We start from the raw sequence: 20330 nt of genomic DNA, 5'->3' as shown, positions 1-20330 counted from the left end.
GAACACCAAATCGATTTTCATCAATTAAGCATTATTTAGGATACCATGTCTTCAATTTTCTGTTGATTCTCAGTTCTTGATTTTATTAATTAAATATTTTAAGTCTCTTTCAAATATTTGGTGTTAAAGTACTTAAATAATTAATTCAATAACTTAAGGGACTCTTCAGTCTTAACCAGATTTTCTAAATTTCTTTTGCAATTATTTATTTTTCATAAACTATTTCTACGTTTACTACAATTATATGATAACACAACTATTTTTTTTCATTTTCATAGAAAAAATCATTCTAAAATAAGAAAAAACAGATATTACTATTAGCAACCTAGAATACTCAATAATACATATGAAACAAAAATCTTCACCAAATATATTTATGCTTATAATAAAATTTTTCTTCAACTGATAGTAAATCTACAACATTTCAAAATGCCTAATAATCTAACGATTTAATTATTCGTTTTTTAATTTATATATCTACAATATTTTGATCCTTATATATATATTGTAATATTGTGTATATATTTATATATTTTTGCCCTAATCAATAAAAAAACCATTACTTGATAAATTTTACAAAGTTTCCGACAACTTTAAAAAATTTTCTTTTTTAAAAGCATTTGCATATTTTCCATGTATCGCATTTTGCTTCCAAACGTCTCAATTTACAGCTTCTCTCTAAGAGAAAATAAAATTTGTATTGAAATAAAAGAGAGAAAATTAAAAAGTGCACTTTTTATAGAAAATATTTCATTTCCATTTGGCAGTGAAAATCTGAAGAAGCCTTCATTATAAAATATATTAAAATTCTAAATTTTTGAATCATTAAAAGCAAAAGAAACATTTTTATGATTTCGTCTAAAATTTAAAGAAAACTACACAATGAATAAAAAAACTGTAGACTATCTAACAGCAAACATTAATTAAAACAAGGCAATGTTTTTTTAAGATTTAAGCGAATACAAGAAGCTAAGAACGGCTTTAATGAAAATTGTATTTGCATCAAAATAGACAAAGTATAATTATTTTTAAAATTTATTCGCACAATGATATAAAATTTTTAACAAATCGTTTAATGAAGAAAATGAAACCTCAGATCTCTCTAGTGCAACTTTATTAAAAGGAAAGTCTAAAATAATCGATGAAAATATTTTTAAAATTTTAAATATTTTTGTATAACAAAGGTAAAATCCGGATTTTTTAACAATTAAATGTATTGATAATTTAAATAAAAAATATCTTTAGATTTTTTTTAAATATGCAAAAAGTCTTGCAATTAGAAAACTGTAAAGAAAATGTAAATGTAAACGAAATCTTGATGTTTGTAAATTGCAGGAAATTGTACATTTTATCAAAATTATGGATCCTACCACTATTCCGAAACATATTTTGATTTTTATCATTAAATAAAACATGAATCCGGCAGAAAATGTGTCGTGCATTATTTAAAAAGACTTAACAATTTCAAAATAAAATTTTAGTTTAAACGCATTTTAAGAACGAGTGAGTTTCTTTGCAAAAAAAAAATGAAGATTGGCAATTTTAAAACAAGTTTAATATAACTTAAGAATTTCAAATAAGAATGACATGACCTAGAGTTTTCAGAGCAATCACAAGTTCTCAGATGCCCATATTTTTACGCTTACCATTTTTAAAAAACTGAAAATTTAATTTTGTTGAAGAATTTTAATAATAAAACATAAAATTTGATTTATTTCATGAAAATAAAAAAAATACGATTGCAATTAGTAGATAAAACAAATAAAATTATTATTTGCTAATTTAAAGTTTACGACTGTGAAATTTTTCGAAACCTCATTTTTGGGGTATTTTAATATCATAATTTATAAATTCTTTTGATATTCTTAAAGTATTTATTTAAAAAATTATTAATTTTATGAAATATTAATATTTTAAAATTTTAATTGATATTTTAAATTTGTTAAGAAGTCATTTTTCTAAAAAAAAAATTTTCATTGTTTTTAAGAATATATAAAACTTTATTTAGAGCTATTAAGAATATATTCTTAAAAAATTTGTGCTATTTCAATGGTGTCAAATTAAAGATTTGAATTTTTTTTTAAATTCACAAGCTTCATTAAATTTTCAATGTTACTCTTGTTAATAACATACTTTCCTATATTTTATTGATACCATTAACGAGGCTTAGCATTAAAGTTATGATTTTTTTGTATTTTTAACTAAAAGATATTATCCTACAAATTGTAAACTTTATACTGTAGACACGACAAATAGTAACCTTTTGTTATGATTTTACATATGTCTGTATTTAATATTGCTTATCATTTCTAAATGTATTCAGTTTTAATAAAAACTTTCCATTTCTTAAATAATTTTTAATTCGAATCCTCTTGCCGATAGATTTAGAAATTATTAACCGAAATATTTTATTTTCAATAATACTTAAGAAAATGGCCAGAAAAATTGTTGAAAGTAAAAGTCTTTTTACATACTTTTTCATGGAAAAAAAAGTTACAAAGGTTTTATTAAACTAAAGAGGAGAGGCCTATTTTGAACCGAATTTCGAATGAAAAATCTAAATTCTCTTAATTCCATTTCTTTTTTTACATGCAAATAAATTATATTGTGAAATTCACGAAATCTTTCATTTTACGCTTCATACTGATGCTTAAAAAAAACATGATATTAATTCGTTTTAAAATAAAGCGTTATTTTTATTGGATAGAATATTCATGGAATTTTGAGTAGAATATTTAAGAAAAATTTTATATTCATGATTTGTTTAGATTAAGTTTAGTTGAAAAAGCATTTAATCTTTCACTGCAAAGTATTTCTTCATGGACTTTATTAATTTAAAAATCATTAAAACCATGACTATATTTTATTCCATTTGTATATGGTGAAAATCTCTATTTATCCATTTTATGTACTAAACAATATATTTCTTAATTAAGTCTCTATCGCGTAAAAATTCGTACATACTTTGCTCATACTTTTATCGTAAAAATCTAAATTGTGATTTAATTTCAAGGTAAAATTTAAAATTTGGAATCGTAATTTAACCTGTTCTTCCTCAATCGGCAGGTTTTTTAATCAGAAAATAGATCATTTTAATAGATTTAGTCTCGTAATTGGCTTGTATTTCGAAAAAAGTAAAATTAAATGTTTCTGAAATAATTAATAACAAAAAAAACTCAAATATAGAAGTATAAAAGCTTCTACAAAGACCATCCACAAAAAAAATCTTTAAAATTAGCTTAATGAACTTAAAATATCTTTATAGTAAATGCTTTGAAAAAGAATGCTTCAAGGAAAATGTAGAAGTTTGCTAAAAGTAATACATATTTGGTGATGATTAATAGTAAATTTGACTGTTTTGATGGTTATTGGTGCGAATTAATAAAAAGGAATTATTAATTACATTTATAATAAGATAGTAACAATGAATACCCAGTAAAAATTTTAAGGAATAATTTTATCGTGAGTTGAAAAGAAATAACATTAGCAGAAAAAAAGGCTTTAAATTATAAAAATCATTTTAGTAAAATCGTTCAGTAAAACAATAGAATATTTTCTACAAATTGCCCTAAATATAAAAAAACAAATCTCAAGTAGAAAAATCTGAATTTCAAATTTATGCTTTTACCATTAAACTATCCGTCTTTGGTGACCAGCTCTTCACCAGTATTGCAATTGTGTTTGCCTTCAATTAAATATATGTTTATAACCTGATACTTATAAACCCCTCATGAGAATATTTTTAAGCATCAAATCGCTTCAGTAGTTAAAACAATGTTAGATATAGCTTTGCACCAATTGTGTTCATTGTTCATATAAGATATAACCCATTCTAATAAAGTCAAATCCCATGACATTATAACCCTTAAAACTATAATTAACTGCTTCATCTATTTCCTATCTTATATGGTACTGTAACTTCACTTACTTATACATTATATAAACTACACAGATATTAAACAGGGTCCTTCTTTCATAATTTTTGATAATGGGAAATCATGCGATTAAATATTAGGTGAAACAATATAAGCGATTTGAGTTTCAGGTCAACAATATAATCTTTTTTTGAAAATAAAGCAAAAAAAAAAAATTAATTGGCAAAATTTTGTACGGTTATTAAATTGAAATCCTTTTAAAGATATTTTTTAAGGTGGCATAAAAATTATTTTTATCATCATATTAATGTAACTTTAGATCAAAAAGCGTCTTATAACTTTTGTTATAAAAATGAAAAATCCAAAATCAGTGTTATATAAAGAAAAAAAATAAGCCTAATTTGGATTTTCATATACCCAAATATTTTAAGTTTTCCAGTTTTATAACTTTTATAGTTCAGTCCGTGAAACGTTGAAGCAATTTTCAATCTATAAATTTATTTGGAATAAAAAAAAATCAGATAATAAAAAAACAAATAGATGATGTAAGAGGATCAGTTATAACTGAGGAAAGTATAAAAACGCCTCTATGAAATTAAATTTTAATTCGAAATAGGCTTAATGACTGAAGAGATAATATACAGTAATTCATTCATTCAGCATGTTTTGTGTTTTTAGTTACGATCGAATAAAAGAAGACTTAATCCTTGCTAAAAGCATATACAATTCATAAAAGAATCGTTTTCTCCGATTTACATAGAAACAAAAAAAAATTATCAAAATATGTGGAACTCTGAAATTTTTTGTTGCAAATATTAGATTTGACTGACACATTCTCCTATTATATATCTATGACTTACCTATTATATATCAAAAAATCAACCTCATAAGGAATCTTTGTGTGAAATTTAAGCCCTTTCTCAATTCCAAGAATAGAGATTTTTAAGGAACTGTAGTTATGTTACTGAAAGGATATCTGTATCTGTGTATTAACTAAAATAAAATTGTTATATTCCGAAGATAGACAAATTTTCTGTAGGTAAATTTCAACAATCTTATTTGTCAAAAGTTTGGAATGAAGTTCAAAGAACTTATGCTTCTGATCAGTTTTTTATTAGCCCTTTAACAATGAATAGTTTCCCTTATAGTTAAATAATAAATGTCTAATCTTCCGAAATTACCTTAATCTTTAGTATATGATTAAAAGTCAAGAACTAATAATAATTAATGTTTCGAAATTCGTTCTACTTGCATTATTCTCACTCCCTCATGTAGTTTTGTTCCTATCATGCTTTATTTTGCAATTCTTGTCGAACAGGCTTTAAAGATAAATTTAAAAGAATTGCAATTAGAAAAGTTTATAAATCCTAGTTCTTAAAATGAACTATTTTTTATGCTACACTATTCTTTCAGAATTATCATAATTAACTAAATTTTCTTTGGAAATGTCATTTCTATTGGTATGACATATTTGCATAAATAACGAACATATTAGGCCTTTATTTTTTATATCGTGTTATAGTCTGAGTTTCTCCTTTTATTTATCGTAAATTCTTCTTTCTCGTAAATTTATGAATGTGCTTTCAAATAGAATGTATATTTAAGAATGTCAGATGATAGTTACACAGACATTTTATATACAAATAATTTCATATATGTTTTAATTTCATTTTAACCATTCATTAAGAATTTTTAACCGCAACTGCTTCTTATTGCATTTTTATAAAGACACACACACATCGCTATTCATTTAGAAAAAATAATCAATAAGAATTAATCGCTCATTTGAAAAATTAACTATCTCTTAAGACAATCATCAATAAAAGACGAAACGAATATTTGATGTAATTACATAATAAGATTAACTACTTTCAAAAATTATATTTATTCAATACTTATCGAGCTATGTATAAAAAAATTCGGTTTAAATCTTTATGCATACAAATAAAAATTGTAAGCAATTAAAAGCAATTTTATTATAGGTTAATAAAAAAAAAAGATGCTGAAGTAAAATTAGTTTTATTCATTTTTCTTGGCATCTTCAAGTCTATTTATTACCTTTTAAGGCAGAATTATCTTATTGTGGAAGCTTTTTAATCATAGAAATTTATATATTGGCTTTTAGGTTTAAGATGAGAGAAGAAAAGAAGCCCAAAAAGTTAACTTTTTTACTTTTGTATCAATTTATTTCTTCCGGTCAGTAAATGCATTGAGAATTAAAGTTCCAAAATTTCTTAAACTGAATACAATATAAATTAATGTTCTTTGTTTTGAAATGTCATCTATCTCTTTTCATAATGATGTTAAGAAAATGATTAAAAGTGTGAATACTAGAAAATTGAATTAGTATGACAAATTTTAAAAAAAACTTGATGGAAACATGAAAAATTCTTAAAAGAATTTTGTTGTTCTGAATACTTTTTGTGGTTGAATTGTGTAAGAATAAAAGATTCTACAAAAATTAATCATTAAAAATCGGGTTTTCTTAAAATTCCGCTTTTAAAAATGATATTGTATCATCATATTTATGAGGAAAAATTATTTTGATATAAGATCCAAATTGAATGAAAATTTGCAATGACTTTCATCTTGTTTTTCAAAAATTACAGTTAATTGGCTGGTGGTATATATTTTCTTTATTCGCATTTTTTTCATGCATCATAAAACAAGATAATATTTCAATGCAACAGGATATTTATTCTTGTATTGAATTTTATAGAAGAATTGGGTTGACTAGAATTTCAATAACATCATATGCATTATAATTATCATCATATTTCTGATGTAAATACTTTGTAATACTCTGATGTAAATACCCTTTTAGATTTCATATTTCAAAATTAACAAATTGTTACTTAAAGTAAATCTTGTTTCAAAATTCATTTTTTTTCATTACACTTTTATTTATGAAAATATAAACAATTCCATAATAAATCTCAAGCTATAATAAGTTGCTTAATTTTTAATTAAAAAATTTTAATCCTAAATTTATTTGAAAATTTTGAAAATTAATATAAATTGCGTAATACATTTGCGTTCAAAACTACTTAGCTGCTTCATAGAAATAACAGTACACAAGATTTAGTCATAAACTATATAGTATTTTTTTAAATAAATCTTGGAAAACAACAGACAGAATCAGACTGAAAACCCAGACTCTATTTAGTTGTTTAAAGCACTAAAAAAAATCATTATTCCGTTATTCATAAATGGTAATTAGCTCAATTCCATTACACCATCCAAACAATTAGCGGAAAGATCATACCCAAATCCTTGTAATCCATCTCATATCGTTCACCACTATCCACGAACAGACAAAATCGCCATCTTCCAGCCCCCAGTCCCTGACATGGAAGGTTAGCGAGAAGAACAGATTTCAAAACGAGAGAAAGAAAAAGAATGTCTCACTTACTTTACTGCAAGGTAGAGATCATAAAATACAGATGACTACGATTCATGGGCGATCCGGGAGCCAGAGGTGAGGAGAGAGAGAGGGCCAATGCTGCTGCTGTAACCGTACTTTATTCGATCACTCGGCAGTGAGCAATCGACACTGACGGGGGCCAAAGAAAGGTGTCGCATCGGCAGAGGAAGAAGAAGAAGAGGGTTGATGAAAGATGGATGCTGCCTCCCTCACACAAACGGGACACTTACAGAAACGAGACACTACAACAGTAAACAATAAAGAAGTCTATGTGTGTTGCAGGAAGAACACCTGAGGATCAGATTTTCCGTGGAGGGCCCATCCTTCCGTGGCTGAAGATGAGAGCGCTGTAGTGATTTTGTGGGACGTGGGCGTTAAGAGAAGCTGGGGAGTCGTTGTCATGGTGATCTTCGGGCGGGCACATCGAATCCGCTTCAATCGATATCCTGCCTCCATGCGAGCCTCCGCTGGATCCGGTTCCTTTTTGCCTAATAGGCGGACGATGGGTCAAGTCAGTTACTGCACCTACCAACACCACCTTCATGCATGGCTTAGAATGATATCCGGTGTCCGGCAATGTCTATCGGACGAAGAAAGGCGACATTTTGCCATCCCTGGTCTTGCAGACGGGTCTGGAGGGGTGGCCGGTGGTAGCGCGCGATCCCTGTACTATGGGATGCAGAATATTACCGTTTTTAGAATTCTACCTCTGATCTTTAAATGGATTGGATTGCTCACAAGAAATCTTGCATGGGGTTCCTGCATGAGTTTTATTTATTTTCTATGTGCTGTCTTGTAAAAGTAAAAGAGAATTCTTGCAAATAAATGAAAGTTAATGATAGCTATTTTAAATAATTTTAGTTTAGAAAATGTTGCACTAAGTTTTTTTTTTCTTTGCTTATTTGGCAAAGGCAAAAAATTCATAAAATCTTATATATTAATCTTAATTATTTTAAAACATAGATTAATTCAAAATTTGCACTTATTTACTGAAAAAAAGGTGAGATATTGATTATATTTATTCAGCATTCTCATTCAGATTTGCAAATTCTTTATAGTTCCTAAATTATATAAACCTGACATTTAAGGTTCACTGAACTTAAAAGATGAGGCGTTTAAAAACGTTGGCATTGAATAACAATCAATTTATTTAAAATCAAAACCAAAAGGAAAAATAACATATAAATTTAATTTACATATGTAAAATAGAAATGACAAACTCAGCATTAAAAAGATTTATGCAAATAAAATTTATTTGATTAATTTAAAATTGAGTTACGAACAAAACTTTCTAAGACAATTTATAATCTGTTTACATCGCTAAGTGATGCAAATGCGGCATAAAAAAAATCCCCAGTTGTTTAAGAAAATGATCAATTAAAAATAAAATAATTATTTTTTGTAAAAATATATATCTTTCATAATTATAAAAATACACAGCTTAAGACGACATACGTGACAAAATGCGTAGTTACGATTGTGAAATGATTCCAATGAGCCTAACAAAACACAAAACTTTGGATTATTATAAGTATTATCGATATTCATCATTAATCATTAAGTTAATCATTAAAAACTATTAATGCTGACATCATTCATTCCATAAAATGCACTGTAAATGATTGTGGATAAGTTTTAACTCTTCTTCTCTAAAGAAAACTTCTACTTTGTTGAAATGGGTTTTTGTCTGTTTGTTTGTTTGCTTGGGAATTTTCTTCATATAAACATTAAGATAATTTTTAAATAACAATTTTATTGACATACATTATTTTTTAATTTTTCCATAAGACTTTAATAAAACATGATTCATTGTATCAGGTTATTCATTAGTCTTAATCAGATGTCAAAGATCACCACAGTAACCATTACGGCTAATGAATGATTGAATGATCTGAAAACTATTCCTCATATCTAAGCCGTCTCATAAAGTAGATAAATTTAGTAATTTGCATAAAAATACGTGAATGTTTACAAACATTTTATTTCTTTCATTACTAATAGTGATTTTAGGATGTATGATGATAAGAAAAATTGACTAACAGAAAGTAAACAACTCAACTTTAATTTGCTTAAAGGAGACTGCAGATTTATTTTACATGTAGATTACATAAAAAAAAATGGCACACAAAATGTTAATAAGAAAATATTCCAAAGTAAACAAAATCAGCACAAATCAATTATTTCTGCGAAAACAATCAACAAATAATTTGCTTTTTAGATTGATTCATTGCCAACCTGAGAAGGCATAATTTACATGATATTTCCATCGGGATTTTTTTTTTATAACGACTGCGATAAACTTTTTTCGAAGCTCTGTTTTTATTCTCTATTTTTTACAATATTTTTCTATATTTATTGTTCACAACAGCAGTAATACACACAAGAAACGTATCAAAAATTCTTCTACGTCTTGACACTTTTGATCAATCCTTTCAGAAGTAATTACTTCTTTTAAATTATACAATCAACTTAGTTTTTAGGTGTTTTTAAAATTAATTCTTTTTCATCACTAAAATTCGGAGAAAAAACTAATAAGTCATACATTTTCTAATCACATTTATATTTCTCAAGATCTAACTCGACTACTTTAAATTTAATTGCCCGATATTCAATCAGCCGTATAAATAGAATCATGAATGTCCAAAAATGAAGCAAATTTCTGCAGTGCCATTTTCTAAATTATGGGGAAATCCATCATCAAATGCATTAAAGCTTAAACTGCATTGTTAGCTTCTGCTTTTTGTCTTTGACCTCACTACGGATAGCAGATTACTACAATTTGTGCAAAATCGCCCTTACGATATAAATTTCAGACTAAGAAGAACAATGAACCATGTCATTCAACTGAAAAATTTTCTTGTTGTTAACCATTCTTATTATATAGAAGTAAGGTTCCCAAAAACGTTGTTTACAAACTTTAAGGATAGATCAGGCTTACAGAAACATGCCATTTTTATAATGAACAAGAACAGGCAAACAACACAGTAACTGACTGCTAGAGAGAACTTCTGACAGTAAATTAAGTAAAAGAAAAGTATACACTATAGTACAATTGCATGGATAATGGGATGTAAAGCAAATATAGTTCTTAGAGCAAGTCCTTTACATACTTACATTAAGTACTTCAAACACTTTTGCGTTGATACTACATCTTACATTTTATTATAACTGTCACTATATATGTGATTTGTAGTGTTGTTATACATGCTTTTATGTTGTTTTACTATTATGAGATTGTATTTCATTAATCCATTGTTGTACACTTTATCAGGCGTGAATGCACTTTACTCTTATTATACTTTTTTGTTCTGTTGAATAACAAAACTAATTTTTGAATAACAGAACTAATTTTGAACAGAACTCTCTCTCTCTCTCTCTCCGTGAAATAAGGTTACTAAGCTGTTTATCAGAGAAAAATCTAAATTTTGAATAATAATTTTATGAGCATTTTTCATATTTCTCCTGAGTCTCCCCATTTATAAGTGTTTATAGATTTTAAGTGGTATGTAATTAAAGTGAATAATTTTATGTTTTTATACTTAATTTTTGTAAGCTTTCATGTCAGGTATAATTTTTTAATGTATAAAAATAAAAAATAAAAAATTCCATAACTGGAGACATTTTTAAGGAAAGCCATTCTGATTTCTAATGGTTGTTCTGTGTGTGTATGCCTTACAGAAATTTATGATTTGTTTATTTGTTGTTGTTGTTGCTTCAGTTTTGAGAAAAGTTTGAACATTCGCTTTCAAAACAAGATGAAAATCCTAACATGAGTTTTTTTTTCAAAGTTCAAAAATTGATTCAGATTCCGGTTAATTAAAAATACGCATGCGTTCTTTTAGACAGCTTCAAAAGTGTCATTTCATAAAACAATTTTTAAATTATTTTGAAATTCAAAAAATTATCTCTTGTATCATTTTTAGATTTTAAAAAAATCACTTTTTTTAATGATAATAATATTGTTGTAGTGAAATATATTCTCTAATTTTATAAGTATGTATTATTATTATTATTTAGAGCCATTTTATACATGTTATACTTAGCCATGTTATACTGAAAATTAACAAATTTCATTGCTTCATCAAATCAGTTTCTTCAATCTAGTAACATTTTCCTTCTGTTAGAACTAAGATTAATAAAAATCACTTTCTTTGATACATTAAACATGTTAATACTAAAATAATTCTCACTTCTCCGCAATTTAATATTATAAAGAAATTTTTAAGTATTTTTTCAGCTCAGTTTCATTGGACGACACTCTTCATAAATTTCACTGAATAAAATATTTTCTCTCATCGGCTTCAGATTGATATTTTTTTATAAAATGATTACAAACACTTGTTTCTTTAATACAAATTCTATAATTCATTTTAATTTAACATATAATATAATTCAGATTTATTTTCTTTTAGAAATATCGGCTAAGAAAAAAATGAAAATAAATTTTCCTTCTTTAAAAAATCTTATTATTTGGAAAATTTAAACAGTGAACTCTTTTTGAATGATTTTATATGTTTATTTTTCTAGGGTTTTTTTTAGAAATTTAGTATCATTTTTTTATGCAATTTCATTCAATTTTTCAAAACATTGCATTATTCTTTCATCCGGTTTTTCAAAACATGATATTATTCTTTCATCCATATATGGTAGGCTGCTTTGCAACTAATGGATAAGTAGTCACATAAGTTGATAATCAAAACTTATAAACGAATTATCACCGATTCCCCCCCCCCTTCATTTTGAAGTTTTGCACTTTTTCGGCAAAATCTTTGAAAACTTTATATAATCAAAACAATGTTTATACAGTGTTAATGTTAATGACTTATACTTTTTTTAAATGTCAATTCACATTCATACAATTGGACTTAAAGACTATTTTTTCGTTGAGATATTAAGTGAAAAATTGGATGCGCTACAATTTTTGTATAATAAACAAAATTCACTCATTCATTTTTGGATGCTTTTGTAGTATTATATTCCAGATAACAATGGCAAATAGATACATAGATATAATTCCAAAAATACATTTTTCTTATTTAAGTAAATTTAAAAATATAGAAATTCATCAAAATTTTGAAATCGATATTTTTAACCAATACGATTCTTTCGTTACCCATGCTTTAGATGCAAAACGTTCTTCAAAAAACTGTCACAGTTGATTAAATTACGCCACTAATGTCACTCACATTTTTATTATGATCAAAAAACAATAAAAATATCGTTAACAAAATCATAAAACGAACATTTACAAAATTACAAATACTGATTCTGTTGCATTTCCTGTATTTATCAAAAAATAGTGGGAATAGAAACAAAAGTTATAGAAATAGAAAAATAAATTGTATACAACAGACAAATGGAAAATTTCACTTAAGTTATTTTTTCTAAAGCTGGCAATGAACCAAGCTAACAAAAAGAAAATCATGGGTTATTAAGTTGACAACATAATTAGTTATTACTTTCTTCTCTGCAAAAAATATCGTTTAGTTAAGCTACTTTAGCTTACTTTGAATTTTATTTACAAGTAATTTCTATGCTTGATATTTTTTATGCAATAAACTTGCGATATTTTCGATACTTGCACAATAAGCCAAATATTATTTAATTTCTTAATTACTTTTTCATTTTGTTCTGTTTTGACCATTGAAAAGTTTGTCTGTATATCCGGAATTTGTGGAGTGAATAGAAATGCTAATATTTAATGTATATAATCATCGCAAACACTAGTTATCATTAATATCATTTGCTTTAATCTAAAACAGAAGCACTGTATTCGCAAACATAAAACATTATAATACATTTTAATGCAAATAATTCCTATTAGCACTGAAATATTTCTCAAAGTTTGCAGAAATCATAGGATTTTTTGAATGCCGCAAGTTGGATTTCCAGTGTATTAGGACGAGATTTCCTTTAACGATGAGTTATAATTGCAATTTTATCTATATAAATCCCCTAACATGTTCTTCGAAAGTATTTTCATGTAAATAACTTAATCACGCTAGTAAAATTTAAAATTTTATGCCTGATATCATCATTTTTCAAGAAATCTTCAAGCTGACCAATTTCAAGATTTTTCACAATTACTGTAACAGTTTTGTCTTTCTATTTACAGATGTTTTCTACCAAGCATACCACTATTTTGTGCATACGTATGTGTAGCATTCCCTAATATTTCCGTGTAATATTAGTCACTTTCTGGATGCTAATAGGAATTAATTTTTTCCCTTCTTGAAAAATGAACAAGATATGCCGACTCGATATCAAAAATCATCTGATAGAAATTTCATCTAAGGAAATCAATTTATGGTAAAAGCATATTTTAAATTAAGAACTCGTATATATTACATTCTTATGATATTTTTCACTTAGAAAATAATCATTACATAGTTTTTTTTTTTTCTTAAGTACCTAAATGCACATAATAACAGATAAACGCTCGTTTATCCAACATTATGTGCTTTGTAATGCCTTGATCTAGACTGATCAAATAACGAAGCAGAATTTCCAGACAATTCTTTATTTTACAGCCCTATATATAGAAAGAACAACTTGTTCTAATCTTGGTTAAATAAATAGTTATTTACACCTGTAGTAGAAGATACAACAGTCAAAGTCGAAGGTTTTCTTGAAACTCAGTTGGTTCTCGGACTCCGAACCTGTGGGCGTTGTCCAACAGTCTCCTGCAATTCGTTTCTTCTCTTCTAAAAAAAAATCTCCGCACTTTATTTAGGCGACAATATCAGCCTCATAATTTACATTGGTCATTTGAGCTCTCTTTCGGCCAATCGGAATTCAGCAATATGCTCTCTCAGCGGCGCCAGTGGGTCATGGGAAGGTCCTTTCACAAAGAGAAACATCTAGCATCCAGATGTTTGGACACCCTTTTCTCTCTAAAGGTACTATCAATACCTCTTGGACGAGAAATTCCACATGTGGTCTTTCATTGTAGTCGCTAATGAACAGATGCGAGACCACCCAGGTGAAAAGATCCACCATCTGTCTATCTCGGGGAGTTTAGTAAGTAACAGCGACGACACAGCTGGCTGTAAATGTCTTATCAGTACTGGGAAACGGGGAATGTTACAGCTTTTTATTTAATGAAAGAATATTATTAAATCATTTTCTATAATGCGCTGGTAGTTCATTCTGCTACATTAAAAAATTTAAACATTTGACAAATAATGACGTTAGTTCGGTAATATATTACTTATAAACATATGTTTTAACGAGGCTAATATGATAATTTACGCAGTATTTTTTAATTTTATTTTAAACTCAACTACTTACAACTGATTAGTAATCTGGGTAAAGTAAGGAATTTAATTTGCTACTACTAAACTATGCAGAATAAGAACTCTAAGTAACGATAAGATGTTTGCTACTACTGTAATTCATTTGTAGGGTGAATGTAAATGCTGTGTTTTTGTTTTTTTTTAATTTTATAATGCATAAGATAATAATACTTTATTAATTTAATGTAGGGATTAGATCGATGATTGCATACTTTTTTATTGTACTTTTTTATTGCATATAAGTTCCAGCTTTTTACAATTGAAGTTGAAAATTATTTTTATTCCCAGGCTGCATAAAAAAGAAGCCGCACTTTTTTATGCAGTTAGTAAATCAAACCAGCGATAGTGATCTGCCGAAAATTTCTCGCATACCCTCCAATACGGATCTTATCCCCCTTCCGCCACATAACATTGTGAATCTTGCATAAGACAGCGAATTCCTTGCATGGAACTGGTAAACGATAATTAGGAAACGTAGATCTTTGGCATAAATGTGATATTTTTATTGAATCTATCTCAATAATATTATTTTGGGGGCTTTCTTGTCGGCTTTTTGACATCAAAATTTGGCATAAAACACCAAGATTGCAACCCGAATTTCAACGATTAAAATCATCGCGTTTACATGCATGCAAAAGTACAGACAGACATATGGTTTGACTGTTCTCGAATAACTAAATAGTTGTTCACTTGTTCTCGAATAACTAAATAGATAGAATTCTTCTGAATAGATTTCATTCAAAATTTGATTTAAAAATCTACAAATTTGGTTGTAATTATATGTATTAAATTTCTGTCACCTGGCTTAAAACTTATTGAATTATTGTGTTTACAGATAGACGTAATGCCGAAAATATGTTTTACGAATTCGTGGAGATCTAAAATGCGGAGATTAATCAAAATCTCGATATCGAATTTTTTTTGACGATTACAATACTTACTCTGTATATCGCATAGAAGAAAGTAAAAATGAATATATTGATGTAGCTTGAAACAGTTTAAATCGTTTGAATCTAATAATCATTTATTTCAAGTTTTCAGTTTCTTGTAATTATCGAAGAAAAGTGCTGTTAAAATTTTCAAAAGTTACTTCAGATAAGTCGAATATTTGTCGCCCAAAGAAACGTGTGGAAAGCCTCAAAAAGAAAAAGGAAGAAAAAAAAGGATTTGGAAACAATATTACAATTTTTATACTTTCAACAGAGAGCAATCATTTAATGTTTGCTAATTTAACAGCTTTCGGAGATTCTGGGTGTTAACCAATACAGAAGTTTCACACAAAAATGAAATGCAAGTGAATTAACTACGTTCTTTAAAAAGCAATCGGTACATTTTTGAAACACATGATTGTCACAGGCGATGTTCAAAGCTTTCCCCATGAGCTGTAATATATGCTTGACATGAAATCATAAAAATCCTGAAAGATTTCTGAAGATTGCTGAAACAGATATGCATATGATAACATCCTCAACACTGTCCATTGCGTGCTAAACACCAAAACTTTTGGCCATCCTCAGGAAGCAATCGGGATATAAAGTGTATATATAGTGTACATTATAGAGGAAATGGAGAAAATGCTACCATTATATCTTTTTTCCCCTGGGTCTGCAAATTCTATGTTATTCTTAGAGGAATAAAAGCTTTTCGAACCCAATTAATAAAATGTAAAGAGATAACATCTACATTCATAGTTTAAATATAGAATATCTTCATTAATTCACATATATTTTGGAGATTTTAAATGTCAAAGTAATTCACTCACATTAATCATTAGTTTTGTTTTAGAATTAAGATTATTTAAGGCAATAAATATTTTTCCTTAAAAAATTAGGCAATAAAAGTAATTCATGTGTCAAAAAAATTGATTCAAATCAAGAATTTGATAAAGCTTAATACTTTTCATGATGTAATTATAATTCTTTTGATATTAATTTTCAAAGAATCTTGAAGAACAGTGCTTGATGCCTCAGAAAAGAATCTTTAAACTTTCTAAATTCTTCTTCTTTAAACTTTTTAAATCTTTAAACTTTTAAGTGAATATACTAAACATGTTTCTTACGTTTTATCGTAAACATTTTAAATGTTTCAACCAAACTAAAATTTAAAAAAATGAATCATCTGTCATTGTCAGATAAATTTTCACATGCATAAATAATTTTCGCCTCGATCTTCTACGTGTTAAATTTCGAATATTTTCATGCACTTTATTCCATTAATGTGTATATTAATGTATGGTACTAATTTATCTTCTGAAAAATTAAATATAATATGGAACATTTCCTTCAAATACTTTCTTAAAAATTAAATATTATGGGATACATCCTATTTGTTAGCAAAACGGAATTATTTCACACTATTGCTGATACATGCAATGTAAGAAAATCTTCAAATAATGCAAGACAGTATTATAAGAACATTGTGTTGACCATAACAGTATAATTTTCCCTCCAAAAATTTAAAGAATATTAAGTGGAAGTCTCAATTAATTATTATTTGTATTTATAAGTTGTATTTATTTTCCCCTTCTTTATTCATTTGAGTTTATTTTTAAACCTATGCTGGCATGAGTTAATAAATAGAAATTTATATGGAAAGTTTAAGAATACCTGTATTTGTTTTTCCGAGGAAAGCAAGATGTTAAAGTACTTTAGAATTCACTCCTAACTGTGGCAATGTTACAAGACAATTTTACAAATTACCCAATATGAAGAAGAACCAAACTGACAGTGAAATCCTTTGAGTCGAACGTTCTTTCATTAAGCATTTAAGAGGAATGCTATTCCCTGCTTATATTCTTTTCTTTCCATCAGATTTAAAACTTATGGAGGCCTTGGTATAGATTATTTGAAAGAACTCTTTGATAATTGACCTAAATCTAATTGAATCAATTTTACATGGTTCATTTGTTTCTGAAGAAATCTGAATATAGGCTATATAATTTCAATCCTGCTTTTACTTTTTCGATTCAATTTCTTTAAATGTAACAAGAAAAGGTTCGAAAAGATTGCAATATCATACTTGTATCTAAAGATGCTTAATCCACGATTTTTTGAATAACAAATAATTTTACTGTTGTTATTTTTAAATATGTGTTCCAAATGTCTGTTATTTCAATTATATTATTAATTAAAAATTATTACTTAGTATTAAATATAAAATTTATTTATTGTAATTAATACTTAATTTATTAATTTGAGTAGCATGAGATTGAATTAATTTATCTATTTCAGCTTACTTCTTAAATTTGATTTTTTTTTCAAAACTATTTATTTAATTTCTTTATGTTATTTTTTTTAAATGCTTGCTTTAGTTCTATATTCTACCAATAGATGCCGCCAGCAATAAACAGAATATATGCAATCAAAGTCATGTTACAGGCAATTAAAAATGATCTTTATGGAACAGTGCATCGTCAAATGCGAATATCGGAAAGTCAAGGTCACTCCCATGAAGTGGAGCGGTGACTTCACTGGTCCGATTCATTCCGATAAATTTCAGTGATATGCAGTTCATTGATACGATAATCCCAAGAATAATCGGTCCGTTCACTTTTCAACCCATTCACAGATTTCTCCTTTTCTGTTTTGTACGAAAGCTTCCATTGGACAGATCGTATCGATTGTTATTTTCTATCGTGATCCAAGACCTGTAATCGAAATATCACCAGTAAGAACGTATCAAGGATTTGAATCACACCCCTCTTTGAAAAGTATTGATCACTGGTATTTGTGAATTTTTGATATTGGTTACGTAATAACCGCTCGTAAAATATTTGTCATCCCTACCTGTATCTACCACGGACTCATCACAATCACATGATAATCTCTTTAAATTTAGTAAAAAGCCATAGTTCTAGGGATGACGAATATTTTCAGAGCGGTTATTACGTAACCAATATCAAAAAGTCACAAATACAAGTGATCAATACTTTTCAAAGAGGGGTGTGATTCAAATCCTTGATACGATCTTACTGATGATATTTCGATTACAGGTTTTGGATCACAATAGAAAGTAACAATCGATACGATATCACTGAAATTTGCCGGAGCGGTGACTTTACTGGAAAGTAACAATCGATACGATCTGTCCAATGATAGCTCTCGAAAGAAATCTGTGATTGGACTGAAAAGTGAACGGACCGGTTATTGGAATTATCGTATCGTATCATTGAATTGCATATCACTGAAATTTATCGGAGCGGTGATTTCACCGGAAAGTGCGAGGCTTCACTGGAAAGTGCGAAGTCACCTCTCCACTTTACGGGAGTGACCGATATTCGTATTTGATGATGCGCTATTCCATACAGATCATTTTTAATTGCTCGTGACATGATTGACTTTGATTACATGTACTCTGTTTACTGCTGGCGCCATCTATTGGTAGAATATAGGACTAAAGTAAACATTTTAAAGAAATGACATATATTTTTAACTCATCTTTTCCAGAAAATGGTTCACTCTAATAAATAAATTAAATAAATAGTTTTGAGAAAAAATAAAATTTAAAAAGTAAGCTGAAACAGATAAATTAATTCAATCACACGTTAATTAAATTAGTAAATTAAATATTAATTACAATTAATAAATTTTATATTTAATATTAAGTAATAATTTTTAATTAATAATATGATTGAAATAGCAGATATTTGGAACGCACATTTAAAAATAACAATAGCAATATTATTTGTTATTCAAAAAATCGTGGATTATGCATCTCTACATAGTTGATCATTTTTTTCAATCAAAAATAATATGAAGAAGCATACAAATGCCAAACTTGTATTGTATTTTTATATTAATTATTAATTATATTTTATATCTATATTGTAACAAATTTTCTGAATTTAAAGGGTGGGAGGCTTTTGAAAAATAATTTTCATCCAAATTTTACTATAAAAAATGCCAAAATTATTATGCTTAAGTTCAAATTATGAAGCAGCTCTGTGAGTATTGTATAAAAAAGTGCACAATATTTCTATCTAACCAAACCAAGCCCAGCATTCAATCATCATAATTGATAATCGTATTTCAAACTCGATGGCCCAGTGGATAAGAAACCGCAACCACAAGTTTCGGTTTTCAAATCTCAAGGTGAGCGAAGAACAAAAGTAGAACGGATATAAGTTTTAAATCATAAAGAGGTGTGTTAGATATATTTTGTCCTGTTCAAATACGTTATTGGAGATTATTTATAACACTGGAAACTAATTTAGTCAATACTGAAAAACTATATCGTGCCATATCGGGACTCAATACTGCTCATATTGATACTAATATAATAAAAATTTTATGCTTTATATTATTTAATGTTGCAAAACAATATTGTGTAATATTGTTTTTCCAAACTTTGAAATATTATTCAATATTTGTGCTCTACTTGACCTGTATTCTTTTAACCCAAACAGCTATAAACATCAAATTCTAACCATAAAAGAATTTGAAGCAGCATGGCCATATATGGTCCTTGCGCCAATAAACATAATACAAACAGACTAACCATAAAAGCCATGATATTTTAACAACGTCAGATATGTTCTGTTGATTAAGTATTTTAAGACCGACTGGCTTTTTTTGTGACAAAGGACAGATGACGAAAATAAGATTTTTGCTGGAATTTCTCTTCAAATTAACGAACATTCAAAAGCTTCAAAATAATGTAATGGACAAGAGTGTCAATGTCTTCTGAATTAAATTAGAAACACCTACATATAGAACTCCCCTCAAATTATCTGCTAAA

At 27.5% G+C, this 20330-nt stretch overlaps 1 protein-coding gene across 1 annotated transcript in view; it reads right to left on the bottom strand.

Annotated features, from left to right (window-relative positions):
- Positions 1-7497, bottom strand: part of LOC129968455 (protein still life, isoform SIF type 1-like) — a 145089-nt gene extending 137592 nt beyond the window's left edge. The window contains exon 1 of the mRNA XM_056082330.1: positions 7288-7497. The gene's annotated coding sequence lies outside the window, so the exon portion shown is untranslated. The remainder of the gene's footprint in view (positions 1-7287) is intronic.
- Positions 7498-20330: the final 12833 nt, after the last annotated feature.

Source organism: Argiope bruennichi, chromosome 5 (assembly GCF_947563725.1).
Source record: "Argiope bruennichi chromosome 5, qqArgBrue1.1, whole genome shotgun sequence".
NCBI lineage: Eukaryota > Metazoa > Arthropoda > Arachnida > Araneae > Araneidae > Argiope > Argiope bruennichi.
The sequence above is the reverse complement of the archived record's forward strand: the minus strand, read 5'-3'. Positions and strand labels throughout refer to the sequence as shown.